This window comes from Colius striatus, chromosome W (genome assembly GCF_028858725.1).
Source record: "Colius striatus isolate bColStr4 chromosome W, bColStr4.1.hap1, whole genome shotgun sequence".
In the NCBI taxonomy this organism is placed as follows: domain Eukaryota; kingdom Metazoa; phylum Chordata; class Aves; order Coliiformes; family Coliidae; genus Colius; species Colius striatus.
In genome coordinates, this window is record NC_084789.1 from 7,004,103 (window position 1) to 7,025,257 (window position 21,155).

The 21,155-nt window shown below is 41.0% G+C and overlaps 1 pseudogene; it reads right to left on the bottom strand.

Annotated features, from left to right (window-relative positions):
* LOC133628593 (E3 ubiquitin-protein ligase UHRF2-like) overlaps nt 1–21,155 on the bottom strand; it is a 203,514-nt pseudogene that overhangs the window by 172,370 nt on the left and 9,989 nt on the right.

The window sequence follows — 21,155 nt, forward strand, 5'->3', positions numbered from 1 at the left end:
GCTGGAGAAATGGGCTGAGGGAACCTCATGAAGTTCAACAAGGGCAAGTGCCAAGTCATGCACCTGGAGAGGAACATCCCCATGCACCAGTATATGCTGAAGGCCACCCATCTGGAAAGCAACATTGCAGAAAAGGACATGGGAATCCTAATGGACACCAATTTGAACATGAGCTAGTAGTGTGCCCTTTTCATAAGGAAGGCTAATGAGATCCTGGGCTGCATCAGACAAAGTATTGCCAGCAGGTCAAGGGAGATGATCCTTCCCCTCTACTCAGCACTGGTGAGGCCACACCTGCAGTCTTGTGTCCAGTTTTAGGCTCCCTAGTACAAGACATGGATATACTGGAAGAAGTCTAATAGAGGGCTATGATGATTAAGGGACTGGAGCACCTCTACTATGAGGAAAGGCTGAAAGAGATGGGACTGTTTAGCCTACATAAGAGAAGTCTCAGGGGGGATCTCATCAATGTGTACGAATATCTGAAGGGATGGTGCAAAGAAGTTGAAACCAGGGTCTTATCAGTGGTGCCCAGTGACAGGGCAAGAGGCAATGGGCAGAAATGGAATCACAGAAGGTTTTCTCTGAACATCAGGGAACACTTTTTACTGTGAGGGTGGTTGAAAACTGGAACAGGCTTCCCAGAGATACCATGGAGTCTCTATACATATATTCAAAAGCTGAACTGGACACAGTCCTACTCTAGATAACTGCTTGAGCAGGGATGTTGGACTAGACCCTCTCAAAAGGAACATTCCAACCTCAACAATTCTGTTATTCTGTGACTTGTAAAATATATTTTAAATGATAATAAATTCAGATTATATAAGCACGTTGAAACTTGAGTTCCATAAACATTCTAAAGTTTAAATGTAATTAATATGAGACTAAGAATAATATTTAAGAAAAATCTATTTTAAAATTTATTCTAAAAATAGTCACATATAGCAAATAAGATATCGGGTATATGTAACTTTTCATACTCATTTTCATAAGTACTAATTTTAGGATCAGCAATAGACACCATTTTTCATCTTTATAAACTTTAAAATAGCATATTAGTGATTTGACTAAATGACATACCACTTAATCTTCAAATCAAGTACAAGTGAATAAGCTCCATCGTTACTGTGTCCATGAATTCCACCAACATGGGGTCTGTGAACACCTGCTTCACTAACCTTGAGTTAAAAAAGAACAAATTTCAAAGTACCTTTTGAAACACCTGACCTTCTGCAATAATTTTTCTGCTTAAAAACTGATTTCCATAAGTGTGTTTGTGCAACAGGATTGCCATTAAAGGAAATAATTTTATGATGTTTTTAGTTGGTTTTTTTTAAGGAAAAAAAAAACAGAGAAGAAAAGACATCCAATGGAAAGAAAGAATAATATAGCACAGTGTTGACACAGAGATGAATAGGTATGGTACACTTTGCCCCTTAGGAAAAATCTTCACGATTTTTGCCATAAAGTAACATTTAAAACCAGATTCATGGTTGCTTAGGCCAATACAAAGAAGATACAGATTATCTTTCTAATTCAGTAGTATTTTAAATGCATGTAAATAATTATGCAAGAAAGATCATAGTGAGTCAAATTTTTTTTGGTGAAAACTATGTCAAGTATGTTAAAATTTAACCAACTCAGGAAAATACAATCACATTTACAGCCTTCCTTCATTTCTGAACATTTTCTCTTTTTTCAGGTCTACCCAACTCCTGTACTCACGTCCCCATACACACCCTTTTATGGAATTTTATAAGTTTTTTGCATTGCTTTGCCATTGTCATAAGAATATAACAGTCATCAAACTGTATCAAATCAGAGTTCCAGCCAGCCAAATAAAAATAGATAGCTGATCACTGAAAACTGACTATGCAAGTACATGTTGATATGTATGTGTAAATGTCATGATTTGACATGATAGCCTTTTCTGGTAAGGGGGAAGGGGCTGTAAAGATGGCTCCTGTAAGAAGTTGCTCGCAACTCTCCCCAGCTCTGAGCAAGACCACTTCTGGGGCTGAGCCAATTAGACACCTCCACGATCACTTTTTAAGAAGAAGCCGGAAGGGGACGTTTCTTCCTCCATCTTCTTCCTGTTTTTTCCTTCTTCTTCTGCCCTTCTTTCTTCTTCTGGCTGGTGGTGGTGCAAGGAGTAGGAACAGTGAGAGAAACAACCATGTGGACTCCAAGTTCAGTGATGAAGGAGAGGAGGACATGCTGGAGTAGAGACTCCCCTGCATTCTATGGAGAGGACTGGTGAAGCTGAGATTTATTTTCATTTCTTTAAAGAACCCGCATCAGTGATAGAGACTCATTTTGATAATGACCCCGTGTCAGGAGCAGAGACTCATTTTGCTAAAGCTGACCCCGGAGCAGGGGCAGCGATTAACTTCATTCCCTATTTCTGCCTTTACTTCAGTTAACATGTTTGGTATACGATCCAGAGCTGCTCTTAGACGGTCTAAAAAAGGTCATAAAAGGCTCATTAGGTTTCTGTATAATAGTTGTATATGAGGGAACTGGCACCCCCATGTCAGGAACAATCTTAAATGCTTGACGAGCCAGTGTCTGTGCTTGCTGCAGAATAGCTTCATGCAGTCAGGCTTGTACCTGAGGGTTAGCAAACGGTCCTTTACCCAACATCATATCTGCTGTGACGACTCGCCGCGGATCTCCCTGTTGTAAGTCCATATTTTCTACTACTGCCAGATCAACTCTTTTTTCCCATTCAGACTCCCATAGTAATACCTGAGTGGGCTTCAGGAAAGTTTCTGCTAGCTTCCGGCAGTCAAATGGAGTCATTAATCCACTGGCAAAAATATGATCCAATAACGTTTGAATGTACGGGTTGGACAAGCCATATTGCATTACAGCTTTCTGGCCTTCCCTTACCAACTTCCAATCCAAAGGTGCCCATTGTCGTTTTCTTTGTGCTACTATTACTGGAAAGGCTTGTGGAATAAATTCTCCTTCGATTCCCGCATCACGTATGAGGCCTCTCCATTTCTTAGTCGGATCATAGTTATCTGGCCGGGGATCTCTGAGCACCTGTGGGGATGAAACTTTAATCTCTGGTTTAGTTAATTCATTAATTCGTTCCAACAGTTGATTAGCTGTTGCTTTTGGTTTTTCCATCAGTTCCTCCAAGTGGGCCAAAGACCGTTTCATATCTTCTCCGTGTCGTATTAATTCTTCCTTTAATAATTGTCTTTGTTGATCTTCCCCTTCACTAGAGGTTGGGAGTGATGATGGAAGAAGAATACACTCAGGGATTGATGAACTCAGGGGCAATGGCAGATCTGTAGTATTGTGGGCAAGGTGTAACGTTCGTTCTTTGCCAGGTACTCTTTCAAGCATGGAAGAAGGATGGGATGGGGCAGGACGGTGAAGGGTGAGTGGGAGGGGAGGAGAAACAATGCATGCATTTGGCTCCTGGAACGGTGCTCCAGTGATTTCTGGAGCGGGGGTTGTGGGCTCACATCCATGCTCTCCTCTTCTAGAGGTGGAGCCGAGGGTACTATGACATTATCACCTCCAAAGAATCTGTTGGTATTTTTTCTAGAGGTGGAACTGATGGGACTATAAAGTCACCATCTCTAAAGAACCTTTTAGCATCTACTGGGAACACAGATGACATAGCATTTTCTAGGTTCACGGCAGCAGCCATAGTCCGCTCAGCTTCTAGCTGTTGTAGAAGGGATTATACCAGTTTACATAGGCCAATAGCATTATTCAACATGTCTCCTAGATTTTGTCAATGTCCCATTTCATATACTTCCTATGGGAATGTGAAGAAACCTACATCCTTGTTCCCATCTTACAAGTCTTAACAAAATCTCTCTTTCATAGTTGAATCATTTCTCAGCAAGAATATGCTGGAGGGTGTCAAGAGGGTTTTCCTCTTTGCTTATCACCTTTCCCATTATACCAGTTTAGAGGGCTCCCTTGCCTTTTCAGACAGGAATCCAAGCAATTTTCTGCCAAGAGTTCTTAATCCAATAAATTCGGCTGATCATGTCGGGGTAACCAAATGTTGTGAGCGGTGCAAGTTATATTCATTCAAAGATGTAGAGAATCTAGGTAATGCACGTACAGATAAGCACAGGCACCATAGTAAAACCAACAGAGCTGACAAGAACCCACCCTTCCTTTGCTAGCTACTTCCTTATATGCTGCCTCTGCCCATGTGATCACCCATGGCCCAATTGATTAACTCGCAGCACCTGTTTCTGATAATTGGAAGTAGCTTGCCAGCTGCATTAACTTGTCCCTACTCTCTTTATTCAAGCTGGCTGGTTCAAGTCACATTTGTGCCTACGCCCTGTATTGGATTTAATAGCTTCTTTTTTTTTAAAAAAAAAAGTTTTTATTTTGGTTTTGTAGTACTAAAGAAAATCTTAACTTTTAATCATATAATATTTTATATATTGACAGATAGGTATTTTCGTGTATATATGTGACTAAACAAGTCATATAATCATTCAGTCATAGAATCGCAGAATTTTTGAGGTTTTTGAGGACCTCTGCAGGTCATCTTGTCTAAGTCCCCTGCTCAAGCAGGGTGACCTAGAGCTGGTTGCCCAGGACCATGTCCTGATGGGTTTTGAATATCCCCAAAAGAGAGGTTTCACAAAAGCAAAAAGGGAGTAGGATGATGAGAAAATTACAACCAGCACTTTAAGATCTCCCTCCTTTCTTCCCGGGCCCAGCTCACTGCTCCCGATATCTCTACCTCCCCCCCCCCTTCAATGGCTCAGGGGGACAGGGAATGGGGGATGTGGTCAGTCTCTCACAGATGGGCTCTGCCACTTCTCTCTTCTCAGATGAAGATGACTCCTGGCATTCTTCCCCTGCTCAAACACGGGGTTCCTCCCTCGGGACACAGTCCTTAACGAACTTCTCTGGTGTGAGTTGCTCCCAACAGCTGCAGCTTCTGCCGATACAGGGTCCCTCGCACGGGACGCAGTCCTTAGTGAATATCTCTGGTGTGGATTCTTTGCCAAGGTTGCAGTTTCTGCAGTTATAGGGTCCCTCTCTTAGGACAGGGCCTCCTCTGGGCATAGTCTTAATGAGCTTCTTTGTCGTGGGTTCCTACTCACAGTTACAACTGTGGATATTGGGTCCTTTCCTCGGGACACGGCCTCTTCCAGCCATAGTTTTAAAGAAGGAAATCACTGCCCCTGGCTCAGAGTCTGTAGTGAAGTGGTTGGATCCCTCCCACGGGACATGGCCTCCTACAGCCATAGTCACTGTCCCTGTCTCAGGGCCTTCAATGAAGTTAATCGCTGCCCCTGCTCCAGGGTCAGCTTTAGCAAAATGAGTCTCTGCCACTGATGTGGGGTCATTATCAAAATGAGTCTCTATCACTGATGCAGGGTCTTTAAAGAAATGCAAATAAATCTCAGCTTCACCAGTCCTCTCCGTAGAATGCAGGAGAGTCTCTGCTCCAGCACAGCTTCAGCTCCATCTTCTTCTTAAAAAGTGATCGTGGAGGCATCTAATTGGTTCAGCCCCAGAAGTGGGTCTGGCTCAGAGCTGGGGAGAGTTTCAAGCAACTACTTACAGGAGCCATCTTCACAGCCCCTTCCCCCTTACCAGAAAAGACTGTCATGTCAAACCATGACAAGCCTAGCCAATAGTAACACTATGCTCAAGAACATTGATGTAATTTAAAATCTTACTTTTGATTCTTCATTACTTGTTTGTTAGATTCAAAACCAGGTGTACAACAGAGGAACCAACATTGCAACAGAGAACTGTGATTTAATGTAACCTTATTTTCTGTCTGTCAGTCTCTGAGGCTGAGTAGCTTGTTGAGACACTGCTATGAAACATGCATCTACAGCTATATTATCTCCAAGGTTAGTGCTTCTACTGAGATAATAGAAAAATTATGTAGAGTAGAAACTCATTTTATCTAATACATTATGTACTTTATAAACAGGACTATTAAAAAATAATTTTATAGAAACAACATAAGGAAAGAGGGAGAAAGGCATAAAACATTAAGAGAAGTGAGAATATCAAAAAATCTTGTTAACTGCTGAAAAAATTTGGTGCAAGGAAGCAAATAATTCAAGCTTTGGAAAGCAGAAGAGAAATAGGATAAAGTTACCTATTTTAAGGTAGGAAAAATTGTGGAAAAGGAAAGAGGAAGGAAGAAAGGAAAGACAGGAATGAGTTCTGGCTGCATCTTTTTTGACAATTACATTGTTTCTAAAGAGGCTTCTCATAAACAGTTGAAAAGCAGATACCACTAACAAATTCCCTTTGTTGATTGTTACCTTTTCCAATCTTTTCTTTGCCTGTCCTTCTTGTGAAACTTAATGCCGCGAAGTTTTCGGCTCTTGGCCTGAAAAACCAGACTCGAAGTCTGAAAACCAGGCTCGAAGCCTGAAAAATGAACCAGACCCTAAGTCTGAAAAACCCATGCTCGAAGCCTGAAAAACCCAGGCTCGAAGCCTGAAAAACCAGCTCCAAGCCTACTTCATGCAGCGATCAACCCAGGGTCCGATTCTCAGCTGGGTGGGAAGAAATCAGTCCTACTCAATGTGAGTGATAGCAGAAATCTTCTTCTTTATTGAGAGCAGGCTCTAACTTATATACACAGCAGCTTCAAAGCTAGCTCAGCAACAGCAGCTAATAGATTACATTCTTATGTTCATCCTACTTGCGGTTTCTGCGATAAGCAAGCTCCCTCACATTTTCCCATCTTGTTTTTCTCCGAAGTTGTTTTCCACCTTGAGCTGTTAGCTCGTTAGCTGAAAGCAGTCCGACCTTGAGGGAACAGAAAGCAGCCTGCTGTCTATGTTGACTATGTGACAGCAACTGCTTTAACCATGGCTCTGACTCTGGTCTTGATTGTGCATTAAATTCATATAACTAGAACTCAGATTGCCTTGCCCCTTCAGGCCTAACATTATACCCCAGGATCCATGTCCATGCTCCCTCATTTTTTCTCCACAATTCCCCCGTTTTGTTTTTGCACAATCAAGACTAAGTCAGTCAATTTATGCACTGTCTTCATAATACAACTATATATTATTCTAAACATTACAAGCAAAAGCAAAATAAACAAAATCCATCTTAACCCTTCTTTGATTAACATAGTCAACCAAGGTGACAACCCCCCAAAAGCTGATTGAAGCCAATTACCAAAAGGGTTATAACCCACCGTAATATTCTTAGCGTGAGCCTTTAAATATGCCAAAGCTTTGTGAATAGATTCACTATGGTCAAAAAGATGAAAACAACACATGCCTTCAAAGTCTTAACATCCATGCCCTTGTGCCAATAGCAAAAAATCAATAGCTGCACTATCTTGCAATAAGGCATGTCTAAGGCTTTTCTGGTCTGCTAACAATTTTTCAATAACATCAGTAGTAACATTAGCTTTCTGCTCCGACCAACACAGTAATTTTTCTAACTGTTGTAAGGCCTGGGCTGCAGACAACCCAGGTACAAATACTGAAGCAAATACATTCGCCGTAATGGACCACAATTGTACTTTACCATCACAATCTCCTTTTAAATTGTGGATATCTCTTGTTTTCCACAACTTGGTAATTTTTAACCATTCCTACTGTCGAGGAGCAAACAAAGTTAGTTTCCCTAAATAACATGGTTTCTAGATCTCTCTCTTGATGTACAGTAAATGCCTCCTCCTGAGCAATGAGGATATCATGCATAGAATGATACACAAGTGCATGTCTAATACTACTTACATCACTAATCAAGCCTTCTAATGTCATTGAGGTTTGGTTACTTTGTTTGCTAAGTCAGCATCCTAATTTGCATAGTTGAGTTAATAAAGCAGATACTCTTACACCTGGAGCAAATATCCTAGTTGCTATTATTGCTGAGGGAGACCAAAGGTAACATGGTCATCACATTCGCCAGTAAATGCATGCACAAATTGTTTTGGACAATGATGTTTCTAAATCATTGTGTGATTAGGCATCAAGATCGTCAGTCGTCCCAAACTGCGTGGTTCCCTTTGTAATCTCAAGGGTATTCCAGGCCATGCCTGGTCCCCACAGATCAGAAAAATTCCCTTTGGTAACTGTACAGGCACAAGACTAGACCTGGATCTTTTTGGTGAAGTATAATTGCACCAAGATGTTGTGTTCTTATACATGCCCAGGATGGGATCCACATTCTGTCCCAAATGTTTCGGTATTGCTGGTAAAATTAAACATAACACAAAAATCCATCTTTATAGATCCCAATAATTCTAACTCCTGTGGCTCTGTTGTCATTATTGGCGACCATGAAATGATCAAATCCCAGCTGTCAACTTTGCCATTACCCTTAACTAAGGGATTTGTTTTCAATGCATTTGATACAGGCCATTGTGCCACATCTGATGGAACTCCTACCAAACAGGTAGAAAAAGGATTATCTGGAGTGGTCATTGATAAACATTTTGTAGACTGATTGATTGCTTTGGCCAGTGTAACCCACGTTTTGCTTGGTGTGTTGAAATTGCCTAAAACCATTTACCACAAGCATTTGAAGCATCAACAGTATGACAAAATCCATTTTTTTTTACTCCTGATTAAAAAAAATCCTTCACCAATGAGTCTAAAACACAAACCACCTTTTAGCTTCTCAATGTCAAAATGTTCTGTTCCTGACACCTAAAACACCTTAGAAAGTTTCCCCTGTAAGAAAACCAGTATTCATCATCACATTTACAGCAAAATGCATAACATCACGACCAACAGTTTTTACACTCGTTGAGGCAAGGGATTGAGGATGGAAAGGATGAGCCCTGCGGTCCCCGAGGGGTAGGGCGCGCGGCGGTGTCGGCGCGCGGTGTGTGTGGGGGGGCTCCGGAGACACTGACCGGATCGCGGGAAGCGGCTGCGCGGCGGCGGCTGCGGATGGAAGGGGCGGGGGGGTCTGGCTCACTCCGTGCCGTCCCCGGCGCCGGCGGCGCAGTCGGTATTAGTCTCTCCTGTGTTTTCTTTGTCTCCCCTCGCGTGCCCGATGGTGTCAAGTCTAACATGGGGTCGCGCTCCCCCACTCCTCTGATCGTCCTGAGCTGCACCCCCGCCCGACTCTGCCCACTTGGCATTCCCCTGCAAGTCGTCCGAGGGGTAACTCGGCAGGTTGGGCTCTGTGAAATGTGTTCCCTTGATTCGTGTCAATGTGGATCAACGAATATGGATGATAATTTTTGGTAACTTTATTTGTTCTTGTGTAACTTGTTCTTGCTTTTCGTAACGGCAGCTTGACAGGTGTCCTGGAAGACTAGCTTGAACCAGGTTTTGATAAGGAGGGTGTTTCTGCTTCTTGTAACAGCAGCTTGGCAGATGTTTTGGGGAGATTAGCTTGAACCAGTTTTGCAGAGATATACACATGGAGGTCGCCTGGGGGACACCGTGAGGAAGACTACTGACTTCCTCCGACGACCACCTAAAGAGGGTGAAAAAGACCCCCCCCCGAGATGGAACAAAGCATGCGCGAGAAGCAGAGGACCCTTTCCCAGAAATGATTAACATTTTTCAGCCCCTTCGAGGAAAAGTCATGAATACATATAAGGCCTACCCTACTTAATGTGAACTCGGGATGATTTCCTGAGCCAAAGTAATACTTTTTGTATTTCATGGAAATCAGTCAATGCTTACTAATTTATCTGCTTGAGTTCTGAACTCTTGCACACTCATAGCTTTCACAATATCCTACATATATGTTCTGGTTTAGCAAGGAGCAGCTTTTGGCTTAGTAACAGGGGGAGCGGGTTGCAGTGAAGACCCGGTAAAGAGTTTGCGGACTCTCCCCCGCCTCCTGGGTTCAGACCCACCTCCGGCCCGGCTGGGCCAATCTGGCACCTCTGCAATCACTATTTAAGGGACGGGAATTGGAATGCGAGTCAGGAGGTGGAAGAGTGATACAAGATGGAGGCGACCACGCGGACCCTTCGGCCAGAGAAGGAGGAAGGAAGGAGAAGCAGTAGACCGGAGACCCTTCTGCAAGCCGTGGCGAGAATGCAAACTGTGCCCCTGCAATCTATGGAGACCCCTGGCAGGACTGAGAGTTACCAGCAGCTCCATGTGAGTGAGCCCGGATGGGCGAGGGACTGTGTGGGGAGACGGCCATGGCCCAGGCCGTGTTGGAGAGCCTGCACGTCGCAGAGCAGCCCCACACGAGAGGCAGAGAGGAGTTGCAGCCTTTGGAATGGGTGCGCGTCGGAGCAGCCCGTGCAGGGCTGCCATGCGTGTGAGTTACCCCACGGACTTGCAGGGAGGACTGGTGTGGAGTTCACCCGTCCTGAGGAGGGATAAACGGCAGAAGCTATGGGGAGCAGACTGACTGAGACCTCCACTGTCTGCCCCCTCGAACCGTTCAGGGGGGGGCAAGGTAAAAACCCTGGGATCAGGGCTCTGATCCCGGGAAGAGGGGAGGGGTGGCAAGAAGGTGTTCTTAAAAAGGCTGGTTGGACTCTTCATTGATGTATTACTCTGTGTTGTTTTGTTTTGGTTATGTTTTGGGTTTTTTGGGGGTATGTTTTAGTTGATGTTGCATTAAATTATTTTCTGTTTTCTTCCCCAAACCGAGTGGCCTGGTCTGTTTTGTCCTGAACCTTAAGCGGCAATTAAGCCCTCCCTGCCCTTGAGCAATTCTCAGCCTCTTCGGTACTCGAGGTTAATCGTGGTCTTTGTTCCCTGATGGGCCTAAACCAGGACAGGACAATATATTATATAGTATGTAGTTAATACATAGCCATTATTAAATAACTATATACAAATTATAATTCTTGTAATATCTACACCCTACACTATAAGTCTTATTTGCTTAATTTTCTGAGAAAAACAAATTTCTTCACTTATATTCCTGTTAGCAATCAGCACTTGGAAGTACAGGGATCTATTTGATCTATTCCATCAATGCAATCTCAAAAAGTGTTGCCAGCAGGTCAAGGGAGGTTCCCTTCCCCCTCTACTCTGCCCTGGTGAGGCCTCATCTAGAGTACTGTGTCCAGTTCTGAGCTCTCCAGCTCAAGAGAGACAGGGAACTTGTAGAGTGAGTCCAGCACAGGGCCACCAAGATGATCAGGGGACTGGAATATCTTGCTTATTAAGAAAGGCTGTGGGATCTGGGGCTGTTTGTCCTAGAAAAGTAAAGACTAGGGGGGAACCTCATTAATACTTACAAGTATTTAAAAGGTATATGTCAAAAGGATGAAGGAAAAATCTTTTTTTCCATGGTGTCCAGTGATGGGACTAGGAGTAATGGACATAAGCTGGAACATAAAAGGTTCCACTTAAACACAAGGAAAATCTTTACTGTAAGGATGATGGAGCACTGGAACAGGCTGCCCAGGGAGGTTGCAGAGTCTCCTTCTCTGGAGGTTTTCAAAACCCACCTGGACATGTTCCTGCGTGACCTGATTTAGGTGAACTTGCTTTAGCAGGGCAGTTGGACTAGAAGATCTCTAGAGGTCTCTTCCAATCTCTACCATTCAATGGTTCTATGAATCCTTAAAAAGATTAAATCCTAACTTTTATTCTTGCTCATACTGGCTGATCCAGTAACAATAAAGTATGGTTCAGAGATCTTGAGTTTGTAGAAATTATTTTTAAAACTTCCCCTGTCTAAGAGAATATCATTTACCTGAAAAGTAATTTAAAGATTAAGGGCTACAGAAGTACTTTTTCAGAATATAATTATGTTTTTGAAGTATTTATTTTAGTTTGCTTCACAGAAAAGTTCTTCAAATATGGTAGGGATAAATCAAAATATCACAAAAGACATTAACTTTCTCAAATGAGTACTTGTGTTTAAAATCAATGAATAATTTACACTAACACTGCAATTTTACATTAGAAAATTAATTTGCTTTGCTGTTCTCTAATATCTGTATTGATGGTAGTTCTCACATTAGCACCAAAGTCAGACAAGATTCAAGGAATTTGTTTAGTATTCAGCTGTTTTACTGCAAATTCTATTAAGGGGAGAAACTGAAAACTGTTGCTAAGGGGTAAAATCTCTGCTGTTGACCCTTTTAGCCTGAAATCTTGCATGTCATACTTAATTCAAAATTATTCTGACACCCATTTTCCATAAGAAATCCCTTTTTTTTTAATATGTACTATCTCTGGAGGCAATGGGTGGGATGAAGACTTCAGGAAACATATTAGAAGAGGCTTTTGGTTTTTGCCTTATCCCTCTTCCCAAGGGAAAGAAAAAGTCTCTGGCTATTCATCTGGCTATGATGAGAATACTCCTGAAATAGGTTCTTCTTCACACTGCTCATTCCTGCCCCCTTTATGCTGACACAGTATTTGTATAACTACAAAGTGAAACGGATTGGGAAAATTACTCTCCACAAAGTATTGATTTTCTGCCAGATTGCTTTCCAATATAGTTTATCATATAGTCTGAGAAATATTTGTGACAGAAAACAGAAGGGACAGTGCAAGAAGTGGACATGACTGGGTAGACTACTTCTTTCAGTAGTCAGTACTGGCTTGTATAAGTTTAAAACATTTGTTAGCCCAAAAGGAACAGGTAATCAATTTATAGTGATACAATCAGAGGTGGCTATTACCTTGGGAACAGTGAGTTCCACCCCCACCAGAACTTCAGAACCCTCATTAAAATCTTATTTCTTTTCTGTGCTAAGTATGGATAGCATCTACATTAGCACCAAGTCTGGCACCACAACACACTGGAAGAGAAATATGCATTGAAACAGGAACTATATTGCACCTGCACATTGGTTCATGTTCCATAGCAGTGGACTTCAGAACTTCCTCTAATTATATCAGTTGGGAGTTTAACACATGAGATGTAAGTTCATCATAATTATAGCAGGTTCCCCTTTAAAAATAAGTACTATTTTTACAATTGCAATTGTTGTGGTTTGGCCCAGCTAGCAAAGAAGCACCATGACAGTCTCTCGCTCAGTACCCCCCATTCACTCCCACCCTTGTTAGGATGGCAGAGGCCCCAGCGAAATGGGAGTAAAAAGATAAGCAAGGTTGTTGTGGATTAAGACAAGGGTAGGGAGAGCTTGCTGCCAATTTACAGTTCCAGGCAAAACAAACTCCAGTATTCGACTTAATGAGCTTCTTTGGTGTGGGTTCCTCTCCACAGCTACAGCTTCTGTGAATATTGGGTCCCTCCCACGGGACACAGCCTCCTCTGGCCATAGTCACTGCCACTGGCTTGGGATCTTTAACAAAGTGAGTCATTGCCTCTGGCAAGGGGTCTTCTTTAGCAAAATGAGTCTCTGTCCCTGTCCGCGGTCTTTAGCAAAATGTGTCTCTGCCCTTGATGTGGCGTCTTTAGCAAAATGCTAACAAATCACAGATTCACTAGTCCTCTCCGTAGAATGCAGGGGAGTCCCTGTTCCAACATCTCCTCCTCTTTCCTCATTGACCTTGGAGTCCGAATGGTTGTTTCTCTCACTCTTCCCACTCCTTGCACCACCACCAGCGGGAGAAGAAAAAGGGAAAAGGAAAGAAGCAACAGGAAGAACCCTCCTCTTCTGGCTTCTTCTTAAAAAGTAGTCATGGAGGCATCTAATTGGCTCAGCCCCAAAAGTGGGTCTGGCTCAGAGTTGGGGAGAGTTGCGAGCAACTTCTTACAGGAGCTATCTTTACAGCCCCTTCTCCATTACCAGAAATGGCTGTTGTGTCAAACTGTGACAGTAATTAAGTTATATTTTCAAATCAGTATACTTCAAATTCCACTTTAATTGGCAATATTTGGGATATTAGAATTGAAATAAACTCTCTGTATATATTCTTAGCAAATATGACAATTGCCAGTCCAAAAATAATTTTTGGGCCCAAACTGTAAGTATTATTCAGATTTATTTCTATTACAAATATAAAAACATACCTGAACTCTGAATTTCCAGGTTGTCCCAACAGGAACACCAGGTATAGGACCATAATGATTAGAAGGGACAATAGTGCATTCCTTTGTATGACCAACACAAGCCATGCCCTAAAAAACACATCAGGGAGAATGAATTTTATAATATTTAAAATATCATGACATCCAACCATTATAACAAATGCTTCAAAATATATTAATATAAAAATTTTCAGCAGCAGTTTTAATTAATTAATTAATTATATTATTTTTTATTTACCTCTAGCCATCTGAATAATTATTCAGATGTTTTAACTTTCAGTAGACAGTGTACAGGATTCAACATTGCTTTACAGTCTGTTCAATCCTGTATTTAATTTTGTGCAATGCATATATAAATATAGTTAAAGATGTAACACATGCATGAATGGTGAGCTATTTTAAAATTAAAATACACTCTACCTTGCCCCAGTCTCTCTGGCTTTCAGTACTGTCAGATGGCATCTTTGCTTTCTTTTTAATTTGTTTGAGTTTTTCTCCAGCCTATACAACTTCATTAGAATCATTTTTGCATGAAGGACAATACCTAAAATAAAATTTCAGTAAATTTCAGTAAAAAGTTTCATTTTTTAAAAGCTGAGGACTCAGGTTAAAAAATAAACTCAACAAGAACAACTCATGTCCACTTCTAAAATGACTTTGTTTTTAAGGTAGGATGACAGAGGCAAAACATTTCACTCTTCTCATGCAGTGTATGAGAGGTCCCCATGTTTCCTCTATTTTCTCTTCCTTTCCTTACTTGTTCAGGTCATATAGGGGAGAGGAGAAATGAGATTAAAGTATACTCCTGACTAATGCTCATAGTTAATTTCCACATCACACCCACTCATCTGCTTTTACTGAATCAAATCTCACTTCAGACAGCTGAATGTGGAACAGCCCTAGGGTACCACAAAACATGCATAAACATGCATCCTTATCCTACCTCACCATGCCTAAGGCCTCCTGAATGTGACTCAGTAAGCAACAAATGGGAAGAGTAGAGCACAATTCTTATGAGGAGTGGCTAATAGAACTGGGGCTGTTTATTCTGAAGAAAAGGAAATTCAGAGGAGACCTGCAGTGGTTTTGCATGGGCCAGGTTTTGGTAGTGGGGGCCTACAGGGGCGGCTTCTTTAAACAAAGAGTTGCCAGAAGCTTCCCCTGTTGTTGATAGGGCTAATACCAGTCAATTTGAAGACGGATACACAGCTGACCAAGGCCTGGCCAATTAGTGATGGAGGTAACACCTCTATGAATAACATATTTGAGAAGGGGAAGAAGTTGCTGGGCAGTTGCTAAACTGCAGAAGCAACAGGGAGTGAGAATGTGGAAACATCTCTGCAGACAGCAAGGTCAGTGGAGAAGGAGGGGAAGGAGCTGCTTATGAACTAGAAGAAAGATTCCCCTGTGACCTGTGGTGAAAACCATGGTGAGGCAGGCTGTCCCACTGCAGTCCATGGAGGACCACTGGGAAGCAGAGATCCACTTGCAGCCTGTGGAGGACCCCACACCGGAGCGGGTGGATGCCTGAAGGAGGCTGTGACTCCATGGGAAGTCCACACTGGAGCAAGTTCCTGGAAGGACCTGGGAGCCTGTGGGGAGAGAGGAGCTCACACCAGAGAGCAAGTTTACTGTCAGGACTTGTGACCCCATGGGAGACCCACAATGGAGCAGTCTGTACCTGAAGGACTGTTCACCTGGTGGCTGATCCACATTGGGGAGGCATGTAAAGAACTTCTGCCATGGGAGGCCCCATGCTGGAGCAGTTCGTGGAGAACTGTAGTCCATGAGAAGGACCCATGTTAGAAAAGTTTGTGAAGGACTGTCTCCCGTGGGAGGGACCCTACACTGTAGCAGTGGGAAGTGTGAGGAGACCTCTCCCTGAGAAGAAGCAGCGGCAAAGTCCATTTGTAATGAACTGACCATAACCCCCATCCCCTGTGCTGCTGGGGGGAAAGGAAGGAGAGTCTTTTGAAGAAGGAGAGGTTGGGAGAGGTGTTTTAAGATTTGGTTTTATTTGTCATCTCCCTGCTCTGTTTTCATTGTTCATTAATAAATCAAACCTTTTCTCCCCGAGTTGAGTTTGTTTTGTCCATGAGGCTAAGTGCTGAGTGATCTCCTTATCCTTATCTTGACTCACAAACCTCTCATTAGATTTCTCTCTCTCCTGTCAAGTTTGGGAGGAGGAGTGATATTATGACTTTGTGGGCATCTGGCACCCAGTCAGGACTAAACCACCACAAGACCTTATCGTTCTCTACAACTACCTGAATGGAGGTTGTAGCAAGGTGAGAGTCAGTCTCTTCTCCCAAGTAACAAGCGACAGGACAAGAGGAAATGGCCTCAAGTTGTGCCAAGGGAGGTTTAGCTTGGATATTAGGAAAAACGCCACTGAAACATTTATCAAGCATTGAAATAGGCTGCCCAGGGAAGTGGTTGAGTCACCATCCCTGGAGGTAGAGTTGGCACCGAGGGTCATGGTTTAGTAGTAGATGTCGCAGTGCTAGGTTAATGGCTGGACTTGATGATCGTAAAGGTCTTTTCTAACCTATTCTATGAGTATTAAACTCTATTTCTGTATATTTATTTGTGTCATATGACTCATTCCAGACACCATAAACCATTACAGTAGAAAAAGGACAGGAGACTGTAGGAAACAGTGGCTAAGGCAAAGGGAGGAAGGGAACACACAGATCCTTTTATTGCTTCTAACAGCACTTTTTCCTACTCCATGAGTGCCAAGGCAAAGGCAACTGCCACTGCTTCTGGCTTCCATAGTCAATTTGGTTCAGGAGTCACTAGTGGAAGAAGTGTGATTATAATAACAAGAATAGATTTTCATTACTGTTACTACTAATGCATTTACTACATACCTTTTATCAGAAGAACAAGTTACCATAGGGCAACAAGTCACTGTGTGCAGATATTTCTTAAGAATTGCTTGTGTACATGCTCTAAACCCTCTAAAAAGTTGGGAGCTACCTCAAATCATGTTTTTCTTTGCAACCTAGAATTCATACAGATACATATTGCAGAACACAATCTCAGTTCCCAATTCAGATTAGAATCATAGAAACATCTAATCATTATTGTGCTGCCATTCAGCAGGATCTTGACTGGCTTGAGACTTGGGCAGAGAGGAACCTCATGAGGTTCAACAAGGACAAGTGCACAGTCCTGCATCTAGGAAGGAACAACCCCATGCACCAGTACAGGCTGGGGGTTGACCTGCCGAAGAGCAGCTCTGCAGAGAGGGATCAGGGAGTTCTGGTTGACAGCAAACTAAACATGATCCAGCAATGTGCCCTCATGGCCAAGAAGGCCAAAGGCATTCTGGGATGCATCAAGAAGAGTGTGGCCAGCAGGTCAAGGGAGGTTCTCCTCCCTCTCTACTCTGCCCTGGTGAGGCCTCATCTGGAGTACTGTGTCCAGTTCTGGGCTCCTCAGCTCAAGAGGGACAGAGAACTTCTGGAGAGAGTCCAGCGCAGGGCCACCAAGATGATCAGGGGACTGAAACATCTTTCATACGAAGAAAGGCTGCAGGAACTGGGGCTGTTTAGTCTAGAAAAGAGAAGACTGAGGGGTGAGTGATCTTATTCATATTTACAAATATCTAAATGGTGGGTGGTAGGAGGTTGGGGCATCCCTTTTTTCTATAGTAGCTAGCAACAGGACAAGGGGTAATCTAGGTGGACATGCTTCTGCAGGGGAGTTGGACTAGATGATCTCTTAAGGTCCCTTCCAACCCCTACCATTTTATGATTCTATGATATATATCTGTCTACATAATCATTTTCCATATAAAAGAAACGGGAAACACACATACAAGAATTGTTATATTTAGTCCCAACAAGTCATACATATTTGCAATATGTATCAAAAATTCTTTCTAGATAGTGTTAAAATTCATCAGTTTCTCCAAAAAGATTAAATACGAGTAAAATTCTTTTCAGTTCCGGATATTCAAAGGGAAATATATATTTTCTTTTAAATCATCAGAAGCATCTCAACGTGCCCATATACACAACGAAAAAACCCTCACCAAACGTCGCAATTGAAGTTGCACATATATATATAAGTTGCTGAGGAATATGGTTTGGTTTAGTTTAGTGATGGGCTTAGCTGTGTCAGGTTAGTGGTTGGACTTGATCTTAAAGGTCTTTTCCAACCTTAATGATTCTATGATTCTATGATTCTATAACTGGAGTCTTGGGAAACTGAAATATATTAGCCCAGGAAAAAAAGTAGAGCATTAGACACTGAACTACAAACAAACTTATTCAATATGAGGAAGCTGATTTAATGTAGTACACTAAGCTATTTACTTCCACAGAAGACAATATTTGAAGTCTGTAGTTACACTAAAATCTATCACAAATTACAGTTCAAAGTTTTTGGTTAAAATGATCAATAATGCTCACTCCCAATAGTTTGAGTTATATTTATAAATATAATCTTAATTAAAAATGTAAATATGTTTACATATAGTGCAAGGATGAAAAACATACCAGAAATATAAAAGTTCTTCAGTAATTCCTCTAGTTGCAAATAACAAAGAGGTAACTTGTGAAGAATGGGAATATACATAATTAAATCATCCTTGTATATTTACCAATCCTCATCTTCTGGTATCTTGCTTAAAGGAGGGTTCAGGCAGTATATATGATAAGCCATATTACATTCATCACAAAGGAGTTGCATGTGAGCATCCTTTTTTCCACCACACAAGTAACAGGAGCAAAAGTGACATTCCTTATCTGGGTCAGCCCTGCAGTGCTTGCATTCAGGACCACTCTTTCCTATCAAAAAAGATAAAAAGCCACAGGTCTTTCAGATTTATAAATACAACGTAATGCCAGAAGAATACATGTGTCCACATGGACATGCCATGGATATAGTAGCTTTGCTATTACAATGAAGTATGGGATTAAAAAGATCAAGCCAACAGGAACAATTTATACCTATAACACAAATGTTAGTCTTAGATTATAAATGAAAACTAAATTGCAGTAATTTTGCTTCTTTTAAAATTCCATAATATCTGTCAATAAAGCCACAGATCAACCTCTCAGTGTTCCCATTATAAATATAGTCTTACAACTTTCACGTATTTTTAAACTTTGGATACAATGTTAAACTGCTTTTCAGAGAACCGCCCTTTAGGGGAAGGCAAGGAGGAGACACAGTGTATTTAGTGTTCAGAAGGACATAAATGATCATGTCATAATCTAAAATCAAATATATTTGCTTTTTTCATAGTTCTAGCAAGCTTGACACTTTCTTGCCCTACGCAACTAATGATTTTTCATACTTAGATAATGCCAGGTTTAAAGATAGTAGTCTTTTCATGAGAGATGTCAATTATGACGGTGATTCAGATACCTGCCTAGGAACTTAGGCTATGAAGTCACTCCATACAGAACATCTAAAATATAAGCTATTTATCTGCTTATGAGATTATATTTATAGAACTAACGTGTTGATACATTACATAAAAAAAAAATATACTCAATATGCCTTGTAATAAAGTTACATTATAGTAAAAACTTTTCAAAACAAATCAAAATCTGTATAATAGCAATTCTTTTATTACATACAAAAGAAATCTTAATTAATTATGTGTGCTGATCCCTAATATTTTAAATGTTTTCAAATATTTAACTAATAGTCTTAATCATACAATTAAAAAAAAGCATACTTTTGAAATCTCCATCTCCAAATGTGAGTGGATAAGCTCCTGGCTTTTCAATCTTGTATATTTCCTCTATAAAAAGGATTCTGCAGTCATTTATTGCATCTTCAGGGTCTCTGAAAAATATAATAAAGTACATGGAACTCTGTTTCTTAGTCTTAGCCTCTATACTTGTCAAACCCTAAGTAAACTAATATAGTTAACTGACATCTGTTTTATCAATAATAAAAGTTTTTATTGACTTCACAAACAAAATTCAATGCTGTGCTCTAACATGTAACAAAATCAAAATGCAGTGTACAGTCTACTTAGTGTCACAGATGAAGAACATGCCATCACAATGTTTCATTGTCCAGATTGATTCTTCTAAGAATACTTCTAATATAATAAACACAACAGTAATTTTATCTTAAATCAATCCACAGTTATGCCTCATTTTCCCTCTAAATTAAAAGAAACTGAATTGAAAGTACATCTATACACACATATTTGTGTGCACATGTGTGTTTGTGTGTATAAAATATATAAATATAAATCAAATTTTAGTCAGATCTATATGGAAAAGTAAAAACAGACACAAATTCAATAAATTGTTGGCTATTGGTAAGCATCTATTTAAATTCTGAAGCATACTTTAATATAGTTTAATACTAGTTCAATATACTAGTAACGTAACATTTTCTTGAGAAACAAACTGTAGTGTCAATTTTAGCATAAATTAGGCATTGCAGCTACAAATGAGACTTTACCTAGTAGCTAGTAAAATAGTATTTTTGACTGGAGAAGGGAAAGAAGAAAGGGGACAAATGCCTCAGAAATATTAACAGGTACAGTTTATCTTAACAAATGTTCTAAGAGGAACTCATTCAGACTCTTCCAACCTTGCTGTTTATGATTACTTAAATGCTGAATTTAGCTACTCTGTCTCAATTAGGACCTTGGGACAGGCGACAATCACAATGATGAGTAGCTCTAAATCATATCAATTAAGGATTCTATTCAAGAAGCTTTGTTACCAATAGGGAAATAAGCTACATGTGTGTGCAAGAAGTCTATAGACAGGGTTTGTTTGACAAGTGAATTTTAATTGAGCTGGTCAAGAATGTTTCAGCAAGTTGTTAGACCACATGCCACTATGTTATGAGAGCTATTTTGATAAATGAACCAGAAGTAACATTCTGCATCTCAAAAACATATGTTCAGAGCTTAAGCAGCAACTACCAAAGCTGTTAGATGGAAAAAAGATGTTATCTTGGATATGGAATTGTACCACATGAATATATATAAACATGATAAGAGAATTTATAGAAACTTAAATTCCAGGTCTAAATAGAAAAAAATATATATATCTTTAGGACTTGCCCTGGATTTGGCTGGGATAGGGTGAATTTTCACAAGACACCGTGAGGGAGCATGACCAGGCTATTTGATCCCATGCTGATGTCATGCTCAGTACATAGGCTGGAATTGGCCCAGGTGGTATCACTTCTGGGAACTGTGGCTGTTCATTTAGGACTGAGCATCGAGTTCTGAGAGGTGAGTGGTTACATTGGACATCCCTCCTTTTGTATATTCCTTCTGCAGATAC